The sequence below is a fragment of the Protopterus annectens genome, chromosome 1.part1, assembly GCF_019279795.1.
Source record: "Protopterus annectens isolate FY-2018-M chromosome 1.part1, PAN1.0, whole genome shotgun sequence".
In the NCBI taxonomy this organism is placed as follows: domain Eukaryota; kingdom Metazoa; phylum Chordata; order Ceratodontiformes; family Protopteridae; genus Protopterus; species Protopterus annectens.
The window spans coordinates 1,023,657,581-1,023,685,232 of record NC_056726.1 but is presented as its reverse complement, the minus strand read 5'-3'; positions in this window follow the sequence as shown (position 1 = coordinate 1,023,685,232).

Genomic DNA, 27,652 nt, shown 5'->3' with positions numbered 1-27,652 from the left:
ATGAACAAACTCTCCACATGCTATAACAAAATCACCCGGTTCACTACCAATGCCAGAGCATGGTTCCACCACTGCCAATCCCTACAGTCACTACACTGACTAGAATTTCCTAACTTATTACATTACCACCAACTCAACTTAGCTCACTAAATACTATACTATCCTGGCAAAACCCCTGCCCTGACTGGCCTTCTAAGCTTCCACAATTAAAATAGGCAACTACGATCCAGTAACAAAGCCCTGATAGAAGTTATCCCATGCAAAAACAGGTCTGGTGAATCTCAATTCCCATAAGAAGTTGCCAAAACATGGAATGCCCTGCCTTCCGAACTCAGGGTACTACATTCCACACCCACCTTCAAAAGACTCCTCAAATCACACCTTTTCACCAACCACCTGTGTAACTGCAAAGGTCCTCCCTGAAGCCTCACCCCTACCTACCTAGGAAGTTAGCTGATGCTTCTGGGAAATACTGATACTGCACTCTACCCAAGCTCTTTGTATATATTGCACATATTGTAAATACATTCTTACTACAAAATTGTACCAACCCTACAAAAGTGCGATGATCTTATATTTGTACCACAACTTTTTAATTCTTTGTGTGAACCAATCTGCAGCATGATCCCTTATTTGTTGTTAGCCTTCACACTGCAACCTTTAAGTTCTACCATGTATTTTACTCTTTATTCTGTAACTGTGTGTATTAATCATTATTCTGTAACTGTATGGAGCTTTTCTCCCCAAGACTCCGCTGAAAATGGACACTAGCTGTCCATTCAGACTATCCTGGTAAACAAATGATAAATAGATAAATAAAATAAATAATGTAAGGTAGTCATGTGGTGGTAGTCTCACCTACTTTCATACCCTTCAATCTGTTACTGTAAGAAAGCTGGACAAAGTCAAAGAGAATGGGGGAACAAAGGGACAGAACTACAGACAGACAGACATTACACATGCTCTGATTAACCGAGAAGGTGGCTGCTATAACAGCGCGTTGCATCAGAACAGAATATCTGCAGGGAGTAAAGTCTATCACTCAAATGTGTCTGTAGTTAGTATTATTCACTGACTGCATTATACAATAATTTACTGAAACACTACAAATGTATGAGGAACAGACCAGACATATGGGGCAAAATACTGGGCATTCTGAAAAAACTTGTACAGTGAGAGGTAGGCAGACTGTCATCCTATGTGTTGTGTTGCATCATGTACCCTAATCGCATATTAAGTGCAGCACACAGCTGCCAATTTCTGTAGCACACAGAATCCTGGACTGGAGTACAGGTAGCTCTGGCCTGGAGTCACCTTGTAAGGAGTGACAGTCCCACTGGGCATGTTCCTACATTTAGCTAACTTGAATGCAGTTCTGTTGGCTGTTGCCTCTTCATCACAAAGACCTGCGATGTAGAAATATTTCTGTACATACAGACAGTTACTTACACATATCTGTCTGTCCCTATCCCGTCTCACATGAGTAGTGTGTCTATCAGCATGTACCCCAAATATGATATACATATATATATATATATATATATATATATATATATATATATATATATATATATATATATATACACACATACATACACACACACACACACACACACACACACACACACACACACACACACACACACAAGTTCTATTTGATTTATCGACAGTATGGTTCATCGAACCATACTTTGTCGAAATTACTTTAGCGAAAGTGCATTTTGTCGAAAATGCATTTTCGCCAAAGTAAACAAAAAAAAACATGCCATTTGTATGTTGCATTAGTTGTACATCAACGTATACTGTTGATGTACAACTAAGGAAAGTCTTGTTGAGATCATAGTATAGTGGGAATAAGGGAATATTCCCTTTTCCCCACTGTAGTGCGATCTTGGAGTGAGAATTTTAAACTAGGGGGGTGTGTGGGGGCGCAGGGGGGCTTGTCCCCCCTGCATAACACTGTGTAGTGTGTCATTTTTTTTAGTTAGTTTTTACTTTTTTATTCCGCGATAGTGCATTTTTGATGGAATGCACATTCATGGAAGTGCATTTGAGGAACCATGGTTCGATGGGCTGTACTTTTGATTTAAAAATGTAGATATATATATATATATATATATATATATATATATATATATATATATTAAAATGATACATAGACTCTCCACATATATCTACATAACACATATATATAACGTACATACAGTGACATTTATAGAGACATCCTTGTTATACATATATATATATATATATATATATATATATATATATATATATATATATATATATATATATATATATATATTAGATGTGTTGGGTTGTATGAATTTCCACATATACCCTCGGAATGCTGAAGTTATCTGCACTCACACATCAGTACAGTTGCCCAAAGGAATCAAACAAAAGCAGCAACAGTACATATTCCTCTCACTCAAAGACCCCTGTGCCTCTGGAATGTCAACATGTAGACAGATAGACAGATACAGGTGAGCAGGTGCTGTAATGCATAATGGTTTCAACGCATGCCTTGGACAGGGCAAATTTTCCCTGTCCACAAGTTTGCCTATCTAAGTGCAACCAGCCACATATGGCCATACTGGTAATCGCACACACATAGCAAAGATATTAATAGGTATCCCACTCCTAGGACACTAGAAACAGTAACAGTACCAAGCCATATCACTCTGCAAGCCTCACATGCTATCCAACACAAGCCTACTTTGTGTATTGCTCAAGTACACTGCCTGCAATCACTTTTACAACAGATGTAACCTATGGTGCATACAAAAAGTACTGTGGGCTGCAGTGTGCAACTGTAGATCAGTAGGGGTTCTACTCTCACATCAACCAACTCTCTGCGTGTGTAAATATATTACCTTGTAGCACTATGGTCATGCCCTTATGGACGTTCTCCTGCATTATGTGGTGTCGGTGATTCGTTGTCGGTGTTCTGTGGTTTCGATTATGTCAGGTAGAACCATATATATATATATATATATATATATATGTGTATATTGAAATGATACATAGACTCTCCACATATATCTACATAACACATATATATATAACGTACATACAGTGACATTTATAGAGACATCCTTGTTATACATATTTATACATATATATATATATATATATATATATATATACATATATATATATATACATATATATATATATATATATATATACATATATGTATATATGTATATATGTATTAGATGTGTTGGGATGTATGAATTTCCACACATACCCTCGGAATGCTGAAGTTATTTGCACTCACACATCAGTACAGTTGCCCAAAGGAATCAAACAAAAGCTGCAACAGTACATATTCCTCTCACTCAAAGACCACTGTGCCTGTGGAATGTCACCATGTAGACAGATAGACAGATACAGGTGAGCAGGTGCTGTAATGCATAATGGTTTCAACGCATGCCTTGGACAGGGCAAATTTTCCCTGTCCACAAGTTTGCCTATCTAAGTGCAACCAGCCACATATGGCCATACTGGTAATTGTACACACATAGCAAAGATATTAATAGGTATCCCACTCCTAGGACACTAGAAACAGTAACAGTACCAAGCCATATCACTCTGCAGGCCTCACATGCTATCCAACACAAGCCTACTTTGTGTATTGCACAAGTACACTGCCTGCAATCACTTTTACAACAGATGTAACCTATGGTGCATTCAAAAAGTACTGTGGGCTGCAGTGTGCAACTGTAGATCAGTAGGGGTTCTACTCTCACATCAACCAACTCTCTGCGTGTGTAAATATATTACCTTGTAGCACTATGGTCATGCCCTTATGGACGTTCTCCCTGCAATGGGTATGCACTTTTTTGCCCTGTAACTAGCTGCTGGCCTCTAAATTTCACTCCTCTACAAGGCCTATTGATGTCATCCACCTTAAAAGTGCAGGCTGACAGTCTAATCTTAGATGAACTCTGTGGCACATGTGGCAAGTAATGTGAGCTATAGTCTATATCAGTGGATAGGTATGGTTTTAATCTCACATCAGCCAACTTGTGTATGTATAGCCATACAACATACATATGGTAACCTTTGTAATGTACACATTGATAGGGTTTTGCATTATTTTACTGGTTGTTGTTGATGTGGCCTCCCAAATGAATGATCACATCATGGCCTGCTTATATCAACAATCATTATGTGTCCTACATGGATAGTACTAGCAGACATGAGGCATGATGTGTGCATCCAGTATTGTCTTTTGTACTGTATACCACTACATAGGTAAGTGTTCCACTGTACGTGCAGCCAACATGTTCTATGTGTGTGTCATGGCATGTCCTGTATGCAGTGAGTGGAAGAGCTGCTAGCCTGAATGTAGCCATGTCTGCATGTTAGTCTGTGACAGCATTGCACATCATGTCACACAGCAATAGGAGATGTGCATGTCAGTAGCATGATGGCCATATAGCCATAACAGTTGGAGACATCTTGCTACCCCTCCTCACAGGAACAGCACATATTGCCCAAGTCCACAAGAGATGCAGCCACACCCCCAGTGTTGAGATGACATCCGTCCAGCCAATCATACAGATGGTGTGTAGAGGTGTACTGAGGTGCTCACTGTACAGTACCACTAGGGAGGGTCTGTGCCAAGGGTGCATTACGTCTACTACACAAATGTCTCCAACAAGCATATACTATTAATGTGACATTGTTGGTTAATGCTCTTAGAGTGACTAATCCATCTACTATACTTCCTAGAGATATGCAGCATATGCAATCAAGCAGAGTTCACACCTTGTCCTGTATGCACAGAACAGATCACCTATGAGTATTCTGAATTGCACAGGTGGTACTGACATGCATTGCAGATGAACAGCAATGAGCATATACTGAAGATGTGATATGACCCTGTGAAGGGCTATACTGACTTCTGTATGTCCCACTACAGCATGGAAAGGTGCATCAACACATGTTCATTTTAGTCAGATAGTGGCATGCTGAAGGAAGAGTATATGGAGGGTATGGGTATGTCACCTACTGGTGAATGTGGCCACAGCTATGCCATAAGGTACCTGCCATTCCACTGTATAGTCATGTTGATTTGTGGCATATGAGTTGTACACCTGTGTGGCTGGTCTGTGTGGTTACCTGTCAGCCCTAAGTATCTACATCACATGTAGGGACTGCTGAGCTACTAACCAGAGACATAGGTCTTCCCAATTGAAAGGATAGTGCATATGTATTCAATTGGGGATTATTGCCATTACTCTGTCACCAGGCATGTGTTTGTAATACTGTCATGCAAGACACTGACATAACACAGTAACTGTATGAGTGGTCACCAGTAGCAGGCAGCAGCCAATATTGTTAGCCACAGTCAGTCAGTACCTATGTGCACTGTGGTGATATGTGGTCCAAGCAGCAGAGGACCCGGGACTGTGTCTTGTTGAGCACTGCTGCTTACAGAACAGCTATTAAAGTCAGATGTCCCTATGCTGCATCTGTCTGCCATCAATGGGCCATGTAGTGACTCCTACATTGACAGTTTCATGGATGCATAAATGGGTGCTTTGTACATGCTGCCTGGTTCATTCTGGGTGTTGGTTGCCCTGAAGTACGCCCACACATGTCCCTGCTGACTGCCATGCCAAGGTTTATGGGAATATTAGGGCAGTGGGGCATGCTGCCAACTGTGTATGCCATGTACAGGCTGGTATGTCAGCTGGTGTATGCGCAAGTATCTGAGATTCATAACTTGGGAACATACCATCAGGAGATCTATGCTGCACTGAAGCCACTCACCAGTGAGGTTTGCCATCTGTTATTAAAGCTGTACCCTTCTAGGTATTCCCTCTCTGCAGTCACAGCCACTGGCAGTGACCTCTGAGTGGTACATTATCAGGTGGTTGTATATTACTAGCTGTCATTGACACCCATACAGACCCAAAATTCATCCAGGATGGCCTAAACCATAGTCAGGTCTTGTCTGCGCCACTGACACAGACGACTTGCCAACCACTGCACATTAATATCCTGTGGGATATCATCCACCCCAGCACAATAATGTAGTGTCTGCAAGCCACACACACTGGAGCCATGAAACATGAAAGTATGGACACACAATGCTGTACCCCTTGACAGTCACTGTTTATTGGGATGTAGGGATGCATTCACTGTTGTACCACCAATACCGACAGTTTCTGAATGGATGCAGACTGCCACCACTCTAATGAATGTGCTGGCCAGCACACCATCATTGTGCACAATGGCACCCATGCCATGTCACCACACAGGCATAATGTACAACTGTAACAGCCACACAGGTGCCATGGAACAGCAATACACAGTGTAGATAACATGTCCTATAGTGTCTGTGTCATGACCATACAAATATAGTCTGTCCCCTAACTGCTATGATGGGGATGTGTATGTCCCCATACAGGAAGATGTCAGATCCCACTCTGTACCCTCCATGTTGCCATGACAGGAATAACACATGTCCCGCATATGCTAGACACCTACAACATCAACATTGTAGACATAGTACATACTGGAGAGACTGCTATGTGACACAGACAGTACACCTTGCATGACACAGGTCCCCCATGCATGTAAAGCACACATTTGCTGTGACACACACCATGTGCAGGTTACACAATGGGATGTAGAACATGACGATCATAACTGATGTCTGCCATCTGTCTGAACTGGACAAAGGATATTTGCAGATGTGTCAACTCCATCACCACACCTTGTAGATTTGTACATTTAAAAACTCAGGTGACACATATCAAGAGTAGCAGACCTTATCACAAAGTATGAATGCATGATCACGCTGACTGCCCCCATTGTACCTGTTAGACTGTTATACACATATGGACTTAGGCAGCCATGCACTTATACTGCAATACCTTGCTGATTTCCTATCTCTGCTGTGCTGCCATGCCATCCTGTACTGCTGGATTGCTACCATGTGTCTGTAGTTTGAACGTGAAACAACAGCTATGTTATAAAGACATTAGACCTAATACTGGTACAGCGAGGGGAAGTAGGAATGGAACATACCCATGTTACAATTGTTGTTGTAATTATATTAACAAGGACACAACATACACTCACCCCAAAACTAGTAGGAAGTTTGAATTTAGATGTACTACAACTTGTAATTCTACTAATATTGTTTACCTGGCTATGTGTAAACAATGTAATGGTTTTTATGTTCGTAAATCAACTAGGACATTAAAAGTTAGAATAATAGAACATAATTCAGACATTAGATGTAATGTTATCACTAATGTTTTGGCTAAATACATTACTGATACTAATCCATCACACCACACTGTTTTACTTTTAGAGTTATAGGTTATGTTACTTGGGGGATCAGGAGAGGTGATATAAATAATAAACTTGAAATAGAAGAGTATAAATGGATTCTAATGCTGTGTGCAGATCAGGCACCTGGGCTAAACAATATGGTGTCTATAAAACATATATTTAAACATAGACAGAATTGTTTGCAATAATATTGAATTATGTGATGTATATTTTATATATATATATATATATATATATATATATATATATATATATATATATATATATATATATATATATATATATATATATATATATATATATATATATATATATATATATATATATATATATATATATATATATATATATATATACTCTGTCAGGAGTAGAATTGGCACTACCATGCCCAAGGTCAGATGCAGTGCTAGTACCTAATGGTGACACTGGGTCTGTGTCCCCTGTGGGACCACCCAGGAACATGTGTCCATGGCCTGCCATGTTAAGGCATGGACAGCACACTTCTCTCTGTAGCACTGGAGGTACTGCAAATACCGGAACATGACTGTGCATGGTCAAGTGGACTCTCAGCAGATGGTTTTGCTGACCTAAATCCACAGGTCCGACTCCAACCAGATGTTTCAGTACAGACAATGTGTGGTCCAAGACAGACGTTGTCTCACCCCCCCATCTGTCCACTGCATCGGTGAACTGATCCAGTGTGTCCCCAATGCGGTGGAGGCAGTCACGGATGTTAGACTGTGCTGCATCCATAACCCTAAGCATATGTCTGGTGTTCCATTCTGAATGTCAAATGGCTTGTGATGTGACATCAGCAACAGGTGGTGGACAGACAGCAGGCCTCCTACAAGCAATTCTGTCAATCCAACTGTGTGGGACCTTGCTAGCTGTCTGGTTATGGCCAATGTCTACACTCACTGGACCCATAGTTGCCACATTACCCTGATCAATGTCCACACCCTCTGACTGTCCAATATTGGTGGCCTCTGGGGACGGGTCCCCTTCACATGGTCGACTTTTCACAAAGTTGACTTTGATATGGCCGAGACCATATGATTGACTTTGAAAACCCGACCATGGGGAACTGCTATCTCTGTACAGTGCGGAATGGGAAAATGACCCACATCCGCACTGTAGTGCGATCTCGGAGTTGGTATATTTATGTTATGGGGGGGTGGAGCCCCTCATGGGGGTGCAGGGGGGCTTGCCTCCCAGCTAACAGTTTCAAGGTAAGTGTTCATTGTGTTTTTTGTGTTTATTTTACATGGTCAGCTTTCTGAAAGTCGATAATAGTGTCTCAGCTATATGAAAGTCGACTTTGTGAAAAGTAGACCATGTAAAGGAGAACCCTGGGGACTGAGTATGTGTGAGCATACTCACTGTGTGTTGAGATAATGAGGGCGGAAAAGGGATGTCAACCTCTGGGATAGATTCAGCCCCCGACAACCCCACCTGTGCCTCACTATGGCCACCATCATCATCAGAGTCTGATGAGACACTGACATCAGGTTGTGAGAGGGACGGACTCCAACTCCTCCCGATCACCTGTGAAAACCAAGACAAAAGCAGTACATTACTACCTGCACTATTATGTATAGTAATCTACACAAACTCATACTAATGAGGATGCACATCTGTATTAGCAGTCTCACATCTTCTCATCCCTGCTCCCATGCACAACAGACAACCTCACAACAACATACACATACAAGTCAAGACCTTGATAACATGCACTTTAGATACATCTAAGTTGCCAGTACAATATACCTGTAAGGTATGCAATATGATACTAAACATAATAGAACTACACATAAGACCCAGTACACCTATCTTGAGAATATTACTATTACTGCCTCAGGTATGTACCATCTCCCTTTTCTGTTTGAGCAAGCATATTGGAGTAATTACCTCAAGTATATCAGGCTGCATAGTCACTCATAGCAATAAGCACACATGTGTTAATGTTCATTCTAATACACACCTGTGATTACCCAGTCTATGAATTGACAATTAACTCTACCAGAATGGAACATACAAATATTGTACTCTGGCTAACCACAACATTTGTACATTGGGCAATATGGCAGCACTTAACTTTCATAGGGTATATATGATCCATAAAACAACAGTATCATGCTTACCAGGTACAGGATCACGGGGTTGGGCAACACCTGATGAACCTATGAAAAGATGAGGGAGATGTATTGTCAGCATCACCAAATGTTGCAGCACTACAAGGTAATATGTGCATATATCCACTTGTACAATAGCTACTGTGTTGCTGGCTGTATTTCTGACATTCTGAGTATGTGTGCACAACTGAGATTAAACCCCAACCCCCCTCGTGTAGATAGACCTGACACCCATATACAGGTATGTACAGCCTGCCACAATGAATGATACAGTATTACACTGGTGAACACAGTAAGCTTACCTGGACGATCCTCAGCTGTAGACACTGTGGCACCCACCTCCACAATGTATGGTGTGATGGATGCCTGGGAACTCTCATGTGTTCCTAGGTTCACCAGGAATTTCTCTGTGACTGAGAGCAGTTGTTCCACTGCAGGTCCTCCACCAGTGGTGGCACGATCCCTGGCAACATCAGCTGTCATTCATTGTCAGACCTACTCATAGGTCCTGTCCTGCTGTCCAATCTCATTGACATCCTTTACAAGGTCTGCCCACAATGCTGCCCACTGTTCCTGATTATGATCCCTGTGGACAACAAGATCTGATGATGCTGCCTTAGTCCATCCACTATTATCTCATTCTTTGCATATGAGAAAGGGGCATGTCATCTGTGGTGCATGGTTCCTAAAAGACAACAAAAGAGGAATACATTACAGGACCAGATACAAGGATGTCCACCATGCACAGATCCAGCATGCCATAATAGCCTGCACTATCCACTGCTCCCTCACATATCATACCACACATTATGGCAACACACTACATATGTGGATACCACCAAGATTAGCAATCCTGGGGTATGTCCCAGTATGTAGTGACAGATTCTGCTATATGTTCCTACACCTTGCACTGCAGTCTACTGTGGTATGTCCCCCTACGGGCAACCTCCCCTCCCACTAATATGTCAAACTGCTACTACCAGACAAATAGCAGTGTGCTATTACAACCACTATATGAGGACAGTCCAGCAACACCAGTGTGCCACAATGACAGAAAACAATGCAAACCTGCTGTAGTATACATTCCATTTAGGCATCATACCTCTCAACTATACAGAAGTTCACAGAATGTCAAGATTTTTGCTTCATATTTTTGGTCATTTTCACACAAAATTGTGGAATTCTGGAAAATTGCTGGCAAATCATTGAGGGTTGATGTCAGAAAATAAAGACAGACATCTTAGTTTTAGATGTCATACCCTTCAGAACACAGTCATGTTATTGTAATACCTGTTATTCTATTAACTTTCTTAGTTTGTAAGAGCATTATTTAAAATGTGTCCCTAATTTTGGGCCGTTGTCCCTCCATTACGTATGGCTTTGTCCAGATTTCTTGCTGTAAGAGGTCAACAGGTATGTCAGGCATAGCCGTCAACCAAACAGGGACAAATGTCAACAGAATCAGGGACATAGCCAGAGTACATCAGGGACACATTTAAAGTGTTAGAACTATTTATGTGAGACATTGACAGAATGTCAGGAGGTGAATTACTGTACATCATTTGATGTTACAGGAGTGTATATATTACGTGCATTTCACTAGCATTCCTACAAAATGCATCCATTATAGGAGGGACTAGGAGAGACAGAGCTAATATATGAGTGAAAATTAGGGACAGTTGACAGGTATGCCCATAGGTGTATGACAGCAGAGTATCAATGACATGTCATCACCATAGATCTAACACAGGCTTACTGCTGTGATCCCTATTCCCCATACCTCCATCCTCCCATCTGTAGCCTGTTATACGGAGATATTTGTAAATACCTTGTGGAGTGCAGTACTCCTTTGTTGAACTTTGCTTCCAGTAATGTTTTGCAAAGATACTCGCTGTGTGAGGTAAGTCTTATTCAAACTTGCTCCCCATAACCAGCTGCTTGCATTTTTTAAGGTACTGCTCATTACCAGGTAATCACCACTGCATTAATATGTGGCTCTAATATGCTAATTTCTGCCAAAACAGGTGAATAGCACTATCATTAGCCAATGATGTGCCACCGCAGTGCAATATATAAGGCCTTCATGTAAACCTGGGCCCTTTTCTTAGCTGTTAAGATCGGCATTACAGAGGTGTGAAGACTACAGCATCACAGAGTGTAGGTATCATAGCTGACAACTGTAGAGGTTTATGTAGTATTCCCCCAGTTTTTCCTCATATGTGTGGTCAGTGTCCCATGACATTTGGTCATCTGGCAAATCACTGGCAAAGCACTGTGGGTTAACATCAGTAAGGAAAGACACACATTTGGGTGTCAGACTTCATACCCATCAGAATATGCATGCAAATGCAATAGCTGTTATTCCATCAACTTACTATCTTTGTAAGAGTAAACTGTAAAACATGTCCCTTTCTCTGGGCCTTTGTCCCCCCATTAAGTATGGCTGTGTCCAGATTTCTTGTTCTAGGGGGCTCTGAGGTATGGTAGATCTATAACAGCTACCTTTACATATGGCTGTGTGTGTTGCAGGCTGCAGCAGCTGCTGCAGCTAATACACATATGGGGAGTGTGAACACTCTGGAGGACAACAAGCTGTATGTGTAACTGAGGCAGCTGTGGCAGCCCTGTTGTTATAGCAGAGTCAGTGTAAGGGTACCTTTTACACTCCAATTGAGGCATGTGATTAAGGTACATCTGTTATGCAACAGTGCCGATAACAGAGTACTAGGTGACATATAGTTATGCTATACAGCTATGTGCAGTGTGTCCCTACCTGCAGGCCTTTGACTTGCAAAACTGGATATCAATTAATTAATTAGCAGTAACGTGTGCAGACAAAGATTGCATAACTGACTCATTAATTGGTGTCTTCACAATAATGTAACTGAACTGCAACTCAAGACTGGATTTGACTGTGTGTAGCAAAATGTGCTATTTGTAAGGGATTTAACAGACTGAGCTACTGAGTCACTGCTACAGGAGGTGTAGTTGCAAATTATATGTGCAGATATACCATCTGTGACACACACTGTCTGCATTCATCAGTATGTGCATGGCTTTATATGGCTGTATTTCTGCACCAAGGTCCCAGTTGAACATATACTTTGCCATTGATGCCTTAGCAGGTGTCTTTCTACATGTTGCTGATAGAAGGATGCATTTACCTGCTATCACAGGTCTCACTTACATCCATAAGTATATCTTTGGCTGTCTAGAGGTGTATTATTGCACCAGAGTCTAAGGTACACTCCCATTTTTCCCATTAGTTTTTATTCCAGTTTGGGCAGTGCAGCTCGGCGCGCAGCTCTGCTGAGACACACTTAATGACTCTAAGTGGCACTCACTATGTTTTGATTAAAACAGTTGTTTTAATTAAGATTTGTGTGGTATGTTGGGTTAATGCAGTGTGCTGTAGGTGTGATGGGCTCCGGTTAATTTGAAACATAGCAGAGGTGTTTATTTTGTACATGTGTCTGACAATGTTATAAACACATTTAATCATTAAAGCACTATTTAGCTGAGCTCTGTACTAAAAATATAAAGAAAAGAAAAAGGAGGTGATAGGAAAGTGGTGAAATGGGGCAAGCAGGTGGGAAAACATAGCAGAAGGCAGGTAGAGATGTGCAGGAAGGATGGAGGAAATAACCATAGCTATCCATTTCTTGTATGGCAAAAGCTATGCACTTTGACAGAACTTGCACTCATAACCCATGACAGAGGTGTGAGGACAGCATAAGTATGCCGTCAAGCCAATTGGACCAAATTGCATGAGTCCAGTGAAATGGAGAGCTATGTATGAGATGATATTTTTTTGTGGGACAGGTGCCCATTTATTTTTAAGGTGAAAGTGGAATTTTGGGGAAGGGACATAGGTACATATCGGGGATGTAATGTGGGTGGGAGAAGATGCAGTTGCAAACAGACAAGACAGACATGACAGCAGGCAGGGGCAATGTGTGACACATGAGGGGGTAAACACCTTGGTTAGGGAAGCTATTGTGGAATCCAAGTCCCATGTGCCTCTAGATGGCAGCAGAGTGACTCATGTCCCCATCCATGAGACTGTCAGAACTGATCCATCACTGCCACAAATGTGGCTGTGCTGGATACTGGGCAACAGGGCAAGGCTGCCCCACAAGGTTGGCCAGTATGTCCTCAATCTGGTGCAGGTGGCAGTCATAGCTATACTGAATTATCCTGTGCACCAAGAGTGGCAGCTGAGTCTGGGTGACAACATCCCCCTCACCACTGCTCCCAGAGGGGGCCCCTCCCTGTCCCCTGAGGTGGTACTACTGCATGCCACGGGTAGTGCAGAGGCAGCAGAGGGTGCACCACTGGTCTGGGTCCCAGATGTACTGGGACCTGGTGTCATAGCCAGTTGAGGCAAGGAAGGTGGATCAACCTTAATCGGCCTACCTTGACATGCTATGGTAATTGAGGTACAGCAGTAAGTAGAGATTGGATATGAACAAATCATTGTTAGTAATAACAGCATGGCAAAACAGTAGAAATAACACAGTTATATAGCAATGTACATTATGTGTAACACAATATTAAATAATAGAACAGTCAGTATGTTAACAGCATGCCAGTAACAGTTACAGCAGAAGGTCAACAAAACAGGTAATTTAACAAGATATGTTAATATCCAACCATAATAATGCATACCAATAACAAAACACATTTGCCAAAATACAGTTAATGTAAGAAAGTATGTTAATAGTAAGCCATAGCAATGAATAACAATAATAAATAAATGAAGATAAGGGGTGCGGGGGCAGTCCATTAGTGACACTGCAGGTGATATCCCTGACAAAAGTATTACTATCTACTCTACAAGTTAGTATATTCCTTTATTTGTACAGTGACTACAAGTCTCCTATGGCTGATGTAGCATGTACATACCTCTCAACCTATTTGCATGGAATAGTATGGGCCAGGCAATAACAATAGCAGGTATACAAGTACACAGAGCACTTGCACATCAGGTGGAGCTATATAGCTACAAAGGTGTTCTGTGGGCTGAGTTGGTAATACTTTGCAATCCAGGTAATCATTTCCATGGTCATCATTTGACAGACGGATTACTTATTATTAAATATAGGGCATAAAATTTTGACAGCTGAGAGACATGTATGTGTACAGTACAGACACTAAACAGCTATCATGCCTTGGTTGGCAGGCATGGGAATAGAATCCAATAGCTGAGACTGCAGGTGACATTTGAATAGAATGTAATAATTGACTGCAGCAACTTTGAACAGACATTCCAGGAATACGGTCATAATGGGATTACACAACTTTATTTCTAAGTCACCATTGCTTATGTACACATTTCATTTTTGCTATTGTTTTTAATGGTCTGTAACATCTAAACACACAATTATCTACTCCAACTACGGGTAGGGTTGCCACCTTTCCTTGTCACTCAAACTGGAGTAAGGCCACACCCCTCGCATAACCTCAACCATTCCCACCCCTCCCCTGCCCGTGTCCTGCCCATTTTGTGATGTCACTATGACATTAGTGAACAGGAATGCCCTCTCTTTCCATTTTAGCCAATTTACTATACTTTTCTGTAAAAAAGCATGGTAAATCAACCAATTTAACAAACTCAAATAGTCTGTTTCCTTTTTTGAAACAGAATACCAGAGTTTGTAAAGTGTTTTCCAGACTACCGGAGAATCAATTTGATTTTAAGATAGCCTGGAAAAAATGGATAAGTGGCAACCCTAAATATTGGGTACCTCACCTGTTTACCTGTAGTTTCTGTGGAAAGAGAAATCGTGAGAATTACATGACTTTTACTGTAAAATGTACTGTTACATACCACTGGATTCGAACCCCAGACTGTGTTTAGCAAAATGTACTATGTACAGAGTACATTCAACAGACTGAGCTACTGAATAACTGCTGTTTACTGGATGACTGATATTTGCCTAGAGCTCACCTGAAACCATACTATGACTTGTTAATACTACTACAGTGTTATACTAGACTGCAGTAGCAGTAGAACTCGTGCATGGAATACAAGCATAACTCAGATAGTAATTCAGCTTTATTTCAGTTTCAACAATGCTGGTGTACACATTTTATTGTCAGTGGTTTGAGATATCGGTGAAGTCAGCAAACAATATTGACCCATGGAGTGGGCTACCTCATCCATCTACCTTTATTACCTGCAGTCTCAGGTAGATGAGCATCATGTGACCACTATTTTCCTGGAGACAGCCTTAGACAGTACCATGGGTTCAGCAATACAGTTTGAGGTCATTAGATTTGCATTCTACAACTATAACAGCATTATAATTGACTGATGTTACCTTACTGAATAGAATCAATGCATACAGTTCTACTGCACTGGTTATGACAATACAATCCTTCTATACACCAGTTTGGTTACTGTTATTGGTATTGTTTTTTGTTTTAGTGAACTACAGCTGTTATTGTTCATTTAGTGCACTACAGCTCTAATTGCCCATTCCACTACAGGTTTTCCTTTACATACTTTATTGCAGTAAACGTTTTACTCTTTCATGCCTATTATAATACACATGGCGTAATACATCCGTACTCACCACAATCATGGCACAACCTTGCCAGGCACACAGCATGGAACTCTACAGGGCAAGCCCCCTTAGCTGCAGCTGTTCAGAGAAGCACGCCATTATGCATGCCAGTTTTACAGACATTCATCTTGCAATATGTTAAGACACTGGAAATCATACTTACATACTTGTGGGGCATTCCCCCCGGCTTCTTGGATCCAGGTTTCCAAGGTCTCCCTCTTTCTTCTTTTCCAGTCATCATGGTGGTGATGACACTGTTCACCAGTGTAGGGAATACCAGTAACACCGGTGAGTTCTCTGGCCAACCAGTCCCAGGCCTCCACCTTACACTCTAAGCACTGGAAACCACCTTGCAGCAGCCTATCATAATATTTTTTTAACAAGGAGCCCATGATCCTGGACTCCAGAATGTCCCACCTCTGTGTCCAAAAGCATGCATCTTCACCTGTACCACCAGCCATATCCACAGTAGATAAGACACCAAGAAATGATGCAGAATCCCGCTTATTGTGCTTAATCTAGGCTATTTTCCCACCCTTAAATTTCACTGAGCACCATTCAAAAAAGCACTGCATTGTTTACAGTGTGCAAATCAGCTAAGCAGAGCTGAGTAGCATGCAAACATGCACAGTCATGGATTTAGCAAAGCTGAGTACTGCACAAACACTGGCAGCCATGACCATGTTTATGTGGTGCGTAGGTCTGAGCACAGTTGAGGAGAGTGCAATTGGGCCATATTTTAAAACTGGGTTCATACCATGTACAACAAAAATACAGACAAGTTTTGCCTTCCAGGTATTCAAACCTTGGACCTACTACACATAAAGCCATAACTCTACCCATTTGGCTACATGGATATTAAAAAATCTTGTATATCTTCACATATACCACTGAGCTACCTGTTAGCAGTGTTGAGCACAATGCCGTGCCCTGCAGACACTCTTAAATATGTGTTGGCTATGTATGTATATATGAATTCTGCTTGGCTTAGCTGCGCTCAGCACTGTGCTGCACAAAAGCAAATTAAAAAAAAACACATAAAATGTCATTATGCTTATTAATTGCATTCACTTTCTATATTTAGATGTCTGGTAGGTGTCAGCTGTCTATACGTGAACACAGCCTGGCATTGCTGCACTTCATGCCATGCCATGTAAACATGCATTTAAACAAAAATAAAAATAAAAACAGAAAAAAACAACACAACATTATAGAACATCATAATATTTACATGTTCAACATTTGACACACTGCACAACATTGCTACTGTGGTGGGGACCATTGCAGGGAACCTCAAACTTATCTACAGTAATTGTTAGCCACTACATCTCTCCCTACACTGATTCAATATATGTGTTCCTCAGCTCTGCCTCGGCAATGCGCCATCATTAATGTGCATGGTGCGGGGCTGAGGGGGGACCATGGCCATGTATATGGGTATATTCCATGTAGGTTCTACACAGTGCCTACACGGATTTTATTAAATCCTGGGGATAGTCTTAAATATTAAAAAAATGCAAATATGGGCACATGATCCCTTCCCCAGGAAGGCATACATAATGAATTGCTTACCTTGAAGAGGAATTCTTCAGCACAAATTGTGACATTTGTGAGTGTTTCACTAGCGGCACAATCAAACCCAGGAAAAAGAGACTAAAATAGACTTGGCAGAAAAATCTCAAGGGGACCTTAGTCAAGCACCAACCTTAACAGCTTCATTGAAGTTGACCTCAGTAGGCTCATCTGTTGAGTATATGCAAAAGAAATGTAAGTGATCAGCTCTGACTGATGATAAGCAGAAAAGAAAACTAGATAAATTTAAGGGGAAGTTTATGAGATTTTGTCTTCTCCTAGGCCTTCTTCCACAAAATTGGTTCTTTACCATCTAAGTGTGTTTGATGGTGATATCAGGAGAGCAGTGACAGAGGCCTATACACACACGTTTCAGGTAGTAGTCCATACACACACATAATTCAGGTGGTAATTCATACACAACACACATCCACACCTACACACACACACTCACACACACACACACACACACACACACACACACACACACACACACACACACACACACACACACACACACACACACACAAACAATTCAGTTGGTAGTCCAGCAATTTTTCCCTCAAAGCTTTTTCCCTTTGTTTTATAGGTAGGAAAAGGTCCATTGTTAAGATAAGCCATGTAATGACTCTTTCCTCTGCTTTAAAGTTTCAAACTCACTTCATGATCCTGGCCAGACAGTGATACTGCTGTATCTTCTATCACCATTTCTAATGATCTTTGAATAATGCCTGCTTAAAGACTTTCAGCATGAGACACATTTGTTGCAAGTATTGGGTTTTTATTTTTTAAGCATGGCATAACTTCACTTCTTTTTTGGCTGTTACATGTCACTTATATTGACTCAAAATAATTTCTAACAAAAGGTTTTAAACTGCAGTTATTTATCATTTGAAAACTAGGTTATTTGTTGGTTCAGTATTCTTTTTCAGTCATTCTAGATGCCACACTCTACAGACAGAAAATAAAGTGCTTTCAAAATATATAGTATTAAATTTAAACTATACCAGTTGTAATAAATATTAACCATAAAAATCAGCAGCTTGAAAAATTCATATAGATTGTGCTTTACATAGACACGAGTAATATTTACACGCAGAAAAAAAGAAGTTTTAACTTTATGTTGTAAAATTAAAACTTGTTAAGGTGTAAGATATCACAAGAGTGATAATACATGAGTTGGCTAATAACAATATATAGAGTGAAAGCAGAAGATGATAAACTTGAAATGTCAGCTGTTGAAAAAGGTGATACAAAATAGTTAGTTGGTTAAAGGTTTCCATAGGTCCCTAGGTATTTACTAGACATGCAGTCTCTGAGATCATTAAAGAGAGTTGTCCAGATTCTCAATTTCCCCAAAATAGTTTTTGGTAAACTGACTTGCTTAGGGTCACACAGTAAACAAATTAAGGTTGAGGGGACTCATATAAACAAAACTCTGTATCACATGAATTTTCTTGTTCATAGGTGTTTACAAGCCTAATGACAGCAAGGACCTTTTTACATCTAGCCATGCATCCCAAATCTCTACTACCCTTGATAAGTATAAGCAGGGGCTGGGGAGAAGAAACTCTTACAATAAGGGACCTTGGAGGTGAACCATTAACAGGCTGCCTGTGTCCATTAGAGTCATAGATGCCAAACCATGGATGTATTCTCTGTTTTTCTATTCAGTTGTCCAAGTTACACTTGAATTAGGCTGGGGAGAGATTCTGATTCACATGGATGGAGAGCCTGTTCTTGAGAATGAGTAGTCTCTGGGAAACATAGCTGTCTATCCAGAGTGCCCTATTTCTATCAGAAGCAAGGTATGTATATAAACAAACTGATTGACAGAGCTTACACACATACATGCTTACATCTCAACAGCTTACTACAGAATGGGAGTCAGATCTGCACGTGTTCAGTATTTATACACTTGTACAAGCCCTTGGATAGCGTCTTAAAGAGACATACACACATTGATCTACATCCTCCCTCTTAAAAAAAGATTGCCCTTATTAAAATGACAATACAGTTAGACATACATGAATATTGACTTTTAGAAACAAACACAGCGTTCATGTCCAAGTTGCCATGTATCTGGAACATGGTCTGGAGATGTGACCAGATCTCGTAACATATCAATCAGGACTGGATTTAGCAACAGGGACAGTCTTCAGTAAACAACTTGTATCAGCAACTTTGGGACACATCACAGGAATGGGGATACTCTCTAGAACTGGAACACTGGACAACTCAATCTGAGATAGAGTCTTTCTCACAGGCTATATGCTGTGGTATAGGTTCAAACACCGGTATCAAATTCTTCCAATTCCAACTAAATTCTGCTCCTTGTGATTCCACAATGTATGATCTCGGCTCTTGGCAGATGTTCTTCATGACTCCAATCTGATCATAACCTTTGGACAGTTGCATCCTTACCACGTCTCCCTCTCATAATAGATTGAGCAGTTTGCTGGTCTTTTTGTAATAGAACTTCTTGGTTAGACGTGTCTTCAACAGATTGGCTTTTGCTGACCTGTTGTTCTTGATACATGGAACCAACAATTGACTACTGATGGGTAATGTGGTTCTGGTTTGTCTCGACAGAAGTCTCTGAGCAGATGAACCATGATGTTTATCACAAGGAATGTTTCTGCGATTCAAGAGATTCAGGGAAACATCACTATTGTCTCATTTTGACTTCTCTACTAACTGCTTTGCACTTTGAACTGCACGTTCTGCCAAACCATTTGACTGTGGATACTCTGGACTATTTGTGACATGAGTAAAGTCTCACAGTTTGGCAAATCATTTGAACTGTTGGCTTGTAAACTGCATGCCATTGTCAGAAATAATTTGTGCAGACTTGTTCATGGTAGTCTGGGAATCTGGGTCAGCTGAAATGGTTCTTTCTGTTTATGTGGCTTTGTACTATTACACACAGAACAAATGTAAGTACTCTCTCAATATCTTGTGACATAGAAGGCCAAAGTACCAGTCCTCTCGCCCCTCTTTTGGTAGATTCTGCTCCTGGGTGACCTTGATGTAAGAAAGTCATGTACTCTTGTTGCAAAGACATTGGAATAATAACTTTAGGACCTTCCATAATAATACCATTGTCTGAGAAAATCTCATCTTTTTATGAAAAATGAAATTGCACTTCTGGAGGTAAACTAGATTGCTTTGATAGCCATTATTGTTTGAAGAAGTAGTTGAGCATTTGTAAAACTGGATCTGTGGCTGTGTTATCTCTGAGCTCATCAAGACATGTGGAAGAAAGATTTCTCAACTCCATGACTTCAAAATCAAGTCTCTCATTCTCATGCTATTCAGAGGTACTTCTGGGTGATTTGGATAATGTATCAGCAAGATAAAGAGGGTTGCCATCCTTGTAGAGAAGATTGAAATGATACTTTTGCAATCTCAACATCATACATTGTAATCTGGCTGGAGCTGTATACATACGCTTTCTCAGAATAGTGACTAGAGGTTGATGATCTGTTTCGATTTGGATAGGTCTACCATATACATAATCATGGAACTTGGAACATGCAAACACAATTGCCAAAACCTATTTCTCTGTTTGAGCATACTAAATTTCAGCATGGGTGAGAGTTCTGGATGCATAAGCAACAGGTTTACCCTCTTGTAAAATGACTACACCAAAACCAAATTCTGAAGCATCACATGAAAGAATAACTAACCGGCTAGTGGTCATCATAGTGTCTGAGAGTAAGTGGACTGGCAATTCTCTGTTACAGGACATCAAATGTTCTCTGGTGCTGTTCTAACCAAGAACAAGATACATCTTTACATATTAGCTTTCTGAGTGGTGCTGATATTTGACTCAAGTCTGGAATGAACTTGCCTAGGTAGTCAACCATACCAAGAAAATGTTGCAGGGCTTGAACACTGTCTAAAGCTGGCATCTCAAGAAAGGCTGTTTGCTTAGAAGGGTCTGGTTGTAAGCCTGAACAGGTGAATAAATGACCAACATAAGTGAGTTCTCATAGCCTGAATTTGCATTTGTGTGGATTCAGCTTAAAATTAACTTGACGTGCCCTTTCCAGAACTTTTCTGAGGTTTCTGTCATGCTCAGCTTCACCATTACCTGCTACCAGTATGTTGTCTACTATAATAGCATAAGGATACCCAGACAAAAATTGCTCCATTGCACATTGAAAGTCTTCACTTGCAGAATTTATCCCAAATGACATTCTCAGAAAACTGTACCTTCCAAACAGAGTACTGAAAGAAGTGAGCAGTAAGGAAATCTTGTCAAGCAAAATTTGCCAAAATTAACACTTTCCATTTAAGACAGAAAAAACAATGGCATTTGGCATTAGAGCCGTGACTTCCTCGAATGTACGCATTGCATGATGAGGTCATTTCAATGACTTGTTTAAATCTCATGGGTCAATACATATTCAGATGTCATCTGAGCTTTTCTTATGAGCTACCACCATGGAATATACTCATTCAGTCGGTTCTGTGACTGAACAAATTACACCTTTTTGTGCCATTTTGTCTAGTTCGGCTTTAACTCTGGTCTGCATAGCTACTGAAACTTTTCTGGCTGGCCTGATAATTGGACCAATGTCTGGGTCTAACTTCATGGAGTACACAACTGTAAACTTCCCTAGTTTGTCTTCGAAAAGATCTGCATAGGTTGAAAAAATAGACTCTGTTAAATTAGTGCAGTGGTCTTTTAAGCTAACATGGTGACTTCCTTGCTAAATGAAAGCAGTCCCATTTTCAAACTGTCTCTATGGCCTAATAATGACTGGACATGCTTCTTGAGCACATAAAATAATAAGCTGTAGCATTGTCTGGTCTGCTGGGAGTAACATGAAAGCATTACTGAGCCTTCCGTTTGAATTTTTTTATGAACATAAGCAACAAGTTTCACACACTTTGTCAAATCAAGCCTTTCTTCATCACATTCTCTAGCAAATGTTTCTGCAGACATAACATTGCATTTTGAGCCAATATTGGCTTTGAGCTTTATGGGATTGCCATTTATCCAAACAGTACAAAATGCTAACACACCATCAACATAAAAAGAATGAGACTCTGGGTCATGACCCCTCCCCCCCAAAGGACCAGTCACAATATCAGTAGATTGCCAAGCACCCAGTATTACTGCTGCACGGGTTAAAACAGCACTGTCTAAGGCCAAGAACAGAGCTTCTATGAGACCTGACAATATCCCTGGTTGTGTTCTACATGAACTACAGAGTTAACTGGCACCTCACCTGTGTTCCCTGTTCAATTACAGCCTCACCTCAGACTTTGTCCCTACCGAATGGCGCATTGTTACAGTCATCCCTCTCCACAAAGGAGGCGTAACTATAGACCTTGGTAACTATCTCCCCATTAGCCTGATGAGTCTGATATGCAAAGCTATGGACCTAATAAACAAGGATATAGGGACTCTCCAAACTCTGGATCCCACACAGTTTGGTTTTATGAAGGGTAGATCATGCCTGCTCAACTTGGTCGACTTCTTTGAGTCAGTCACCAGAGCTGTGGATGAAGGCAAGGTGGTTCATACAGCCTACCTTGTTCTGGCCAAGGCTTTTGATACCATTCCCTACTTAGGAATCATAGAAAAACTCACTAAGCTTGGCATCAACCCCTATATCCCTAGGTTGGTTGCAAACTGTCTCGCAGATAGAACCCACAGTGTGAAAGTAGCTGACTCCAAGTCAGACTGCAGACTAGTCACAAGTGGAGTCCCACAGGGTTCGGTCCTGGGTCTTCTCCTGTTTCGTATCAACTTCTCTGAAGTGCAGGCCAACATGAAGGGAATCTGGCTGACAAAGTTCACAGATGATTGCAAGTTGGGAGTTATTATTAACTCCCCAAGTGATGTTGACATTATACAGAATGGCCTCACTGAGATCAATGACTTGTGTCAGAACCATGGCCTTAAGCTCAATAGGTTCATAGGTTCATAGGTAGTTGCTAGGCTATCTGCCCAAAGGCATTTATAAGCCTAACCGGAATGTGTTGGCTTTCACTGCCCCCTTAGATTAGTTCCCTGTGCCTCTGTCCAGCAGAGCCATTGAAGTGATCCCAGGGGTAAACTTTCTGTTTCCCATCCACTCGTCAAGGTTTCTCTTGAAGAGGGTTAGTGAGGAGCTCTGCCTAATGTAGATTGAAATCTTGTTCCAGAGCATGGGAAGTCCCTGGGACAGGAATCTATCCCTCCAGCATGTGCTATTTACTGTTGTGGTGAGGTTTAGATCCCTGGAGCATTTAGCTCGAGGGGATATGGTTTTCTTAAGGTGGAGCATGTCCATCAATTCTGGGTTGGACATGGCCTTGTATGTCAGGCAGAGATCACCTCTGAGTAGGCGGTATGCAACCGAGTACAGCTGGAGTTTCTTCAGTCGAGCTGCATAGGGCATCTGCTTGAGGCCAGTGATCCTCTTGGTGAGGTACTTCTGTGGTCTTTCCAGTTGTTGCAGGTGTCTTGTAAGGTACACCCAAATGGGGCATTGTACTTTATGATGGGTCTGATGAGTTATGTGTGGAGGGGCCCAATTACCTCTTTCGATCTGGATGCAAACCCTTTTGTGATTAGGTGAGCCACATAGAAGGATTTTCTAACCACTTTGGCAATGTGATTATCAAAGGAGCGGTTACTATCTACTTGGGTCCCCAGATCCCTTATTATGTCTTCTGTATTTAGGGGGCTACAACTTATGTGGTAGTTTGTGGGTACTTTGTTTTTTCCAAAGGGGATGACTATGCACTTTTTGGCATTTAGCTTGAGGCCATGGTTTTGACACCAGGTATCTGTCTCAGTGAGACCCTTTTGGAGGATGTCTGTGTCAGCTAGAGAGTCAGTTATAGCCCCTAGTTTGCAGTCATTTGCGAACTTGATCAGCCATAGTTCTCCTGTGTTTGCCTGTACATTTCTGAAGTATATGCTGAACAGGAGGGGTCCGAGGACTGAGCCCTGGGGAACGCCACTTGCAACTGGTTTAAAGTCAGACCTAGTTCCCGCACCTCTTACCATGTGGGTTCTGTCCGTGAGCCAGTTGGCAACCCATCTCGTGACATAGGGGTTTATGTTCAGGCTGGTGAGCTTGTCTATAATACCTGAGTGGGGAATGGTGTCGAAGGCCTTTGTGAGATTTAGCTAGGCTGTGTGGATCACCTTTCCCTCGTCTATAGCCTTGGTAACTGCCTCAAAGAATTCCACCAGGTTTAGGAGGCATGATCTACACTTAACAAAGCTGAACTGGGTAGGGTCCAGTGTTTTGAGGTTCCCAATGTCTCTGTTAATGAGATCCATGATGATACACTCCATAGCTTTGCAGACCAAGCTAGTCAGGCTTATAGAGCAATAGTTCCCGGGGTCCATTGTGGCTCCACCTTTGTGGAGCAGAATAACCATTGTTGTGCACCACTCTGTGAGCACGTAGCCTGTGGAGATGCCGAGTTTAAACAGTGTGTTTAGGTGAGGGGTTAGTTCATCTTTGAGCTCATGTAGGACACAGCCTGGGACACCATCCGGTCCCACTGATGCTGTGTTTTTAGCTTTGGAGAGGGCTGTTTTAACCTGAGTGTCTGTGATTTCAGGGGCACTACATTCTTCTGGTATAGCTCTGGGCCCTTTTGGGGGTGAGAGGGGGGTGAAGTTTGTACTGAACTTGTCTGCCAGGATGTTGGCTAAATCGGTCGGTTCAATGTATTTTGTGGCATTCTGCACAAACTCCGAGCAGATCTGAGAATTGCCACTTAGATTCTTGACATAGCTAAAGAATACCTTGTGGTTATCTTTGGAGTCCATGGCAATTCTTTCGAGCAAGCCTTGGATGATTTTATGAGGGAATGTAGTTTCTTGCTGATACTGATCAGGGATATCTTTCCTTCTTGGGATTTTACTCTTTTATGTACTAGTTTCCTCCTTGTATTATATAGCTTGCTTATGGCAGGAGTCCACCAGATTGGTTTCCTTTTCTTGGAGGAGTGAGTCTTAGTTTTGTTTGGGATAGCACGATCCATGCATTCTTGTAAGTGCCAGCAGAGTGCATTAGTAAAGGATTTTGCAGCTTGGACAGTGTTATCCTTTAGCATGGGGGCTTTGAAACTTCTCTCCTTGGTCTTAAGTAACGTGAAATTTGCTTTTGAAAAGTTTTTCACAGTGGTATCTTTGAACGGGGTGGTGGCGGAATGTGGATATCCAGAGTGATTAGTTTATGGTCAGATCTAACCAGTGAGTGGTTGATCTCCGGTGTGGAACACCGGTCGTCCATGTTGGTGATGACCAGGTTCAATATGTTGTCACTTCTGTTGGGGGTGTTGACCAGTTGATCTAGGGCATTTGAGTTTATAAATTCTAGGAAATGTTGGGCAAGCGAGTTTGTAATTGAGTAGTTCTCCCAGTTAATGTTTGGGTAATTGAAATCGCACAATATCAGGGTGTTTGGTAGGACCTTTATGTTTCCCAGTGTTTCCAGGAATGCGGAGTGGGGATCCTGGGACATGGTGGGTGATCTGTAGAAAGCTATAATTTGAATAGCAATTTTGCCCATTGTTAGTTGCACGTGCATGATCTCTAAAGCATCGTGCTGTGCCACTAACATGGAGATGTGGGTACCCTTGATGAATATGGATACTCCCCCACCTTTTGTATTTCAGTCTGGGTTTTGTGGCCGAAATGTATGGTATAAGTTGTAGGCTGGTAGTGCTGGGGTGCTCTCTGGACCCTTAAACCAGGTTTCTGTTACTGCACATATATCAATTTTCTCCATACTGAGGAGTGCCTCGAGTGTGTGCATTTTGAGGTTTAGACTTCTGGCATTGAGTAACATTACCCTCAGTTTTTTGTTACTTGTGCTATTTATGGTGGTGGGTTTGTCTTTTCAGCCTTGCTTAAAAAACGCACTATGTGGGTGGCAAGAGCCTTGACCTGTATTCAAAAGCCTAAAGGTGACAGGTACAAGCCATCTCTAGTGAAGCAGAGTGGCTTGTCGAGCATGTCATCCCAGGCTGACAGACACTGGATCCCCTTTGAATGACACTAGAAGCTTAGCCAATTGCTAAAATTGATAATTTTTTCTCTATACTGTGGTATCATTCTTGGTGAGGGCAGGATGCTACTCAGGGTCAGGGTCATACCGGCCTGGGCTACGTGATCAGATAGCTCCTCCATGTCTCTTTTAATGTAGTCCAGGGAGGTACGGCTCAGGTCATTCACACCAACATGGACAATGACAGAGTAATATTTGTACTTGTTCTGGAGTGACCTGAGTGCTTGTGTTATGTGGCAGATCCTGGCACTCGACAGGCAACTAACAGTACCTTCTCCTTGTTCAGCCTAATAAGTGGGACATCAGTGTGCCTGACTATAGAGTCACCTATTACTAGTGTGTTGGGTATGTTATTTTGCTTTAAGGGCTGTGACTGAGTGGCACACTAGTTTTGTGTAGTATGTATTTCATGGTTTGTGTTGGGGGGTGGATGCTGCTTGGATGTCTGCTTTGCAGGTCTCTGTTGCTTTTGCAGATTTTTATTTAGAGCCTCCAAGTATGATTCGTGTATTTATGTGTGTATTTTGCTGGTGCTGGTTTCATAGATCTATGTGAGACTGGTGGTGTGATGCAAGTAATTCCCTTCTCCTCTTGACTGCCTGGTCCAGTCTTGGGTTGAGAGAGCTTAGCCTCCAGTTTGGCTGTATAACTGCATCTCTCACATTTATTAGTGTTTGGTGGAAGGAGGCGAGGGTTGTCTGTGTACATGAGGCAATTGTAACATTGCCTCAAAATGTCCGGATTCACCAGTTGGACTGCAGAGTACACCTGAAACTGCCCTTTGGACATGCCTGGATAGGTACAGTGAACTGTTTTATTGATTGGGTGGTAAGGTCAAATAGAGATCCTTGTCCTTCTCTACAGTATTGAGGGGTTTAGTGCTAAGGTTTATTAGTGCTTGCTATGAGTTTTGAGCAAGTGCCAGGATGAGAAGTGAATGGTTTGAGTGCTTAAGTTGAAAGATTGTCTAGTTCCAAGGGAAACATTGAAGAGTAGACTTTGCGGAGCTGGGAATAGTTATACCCTA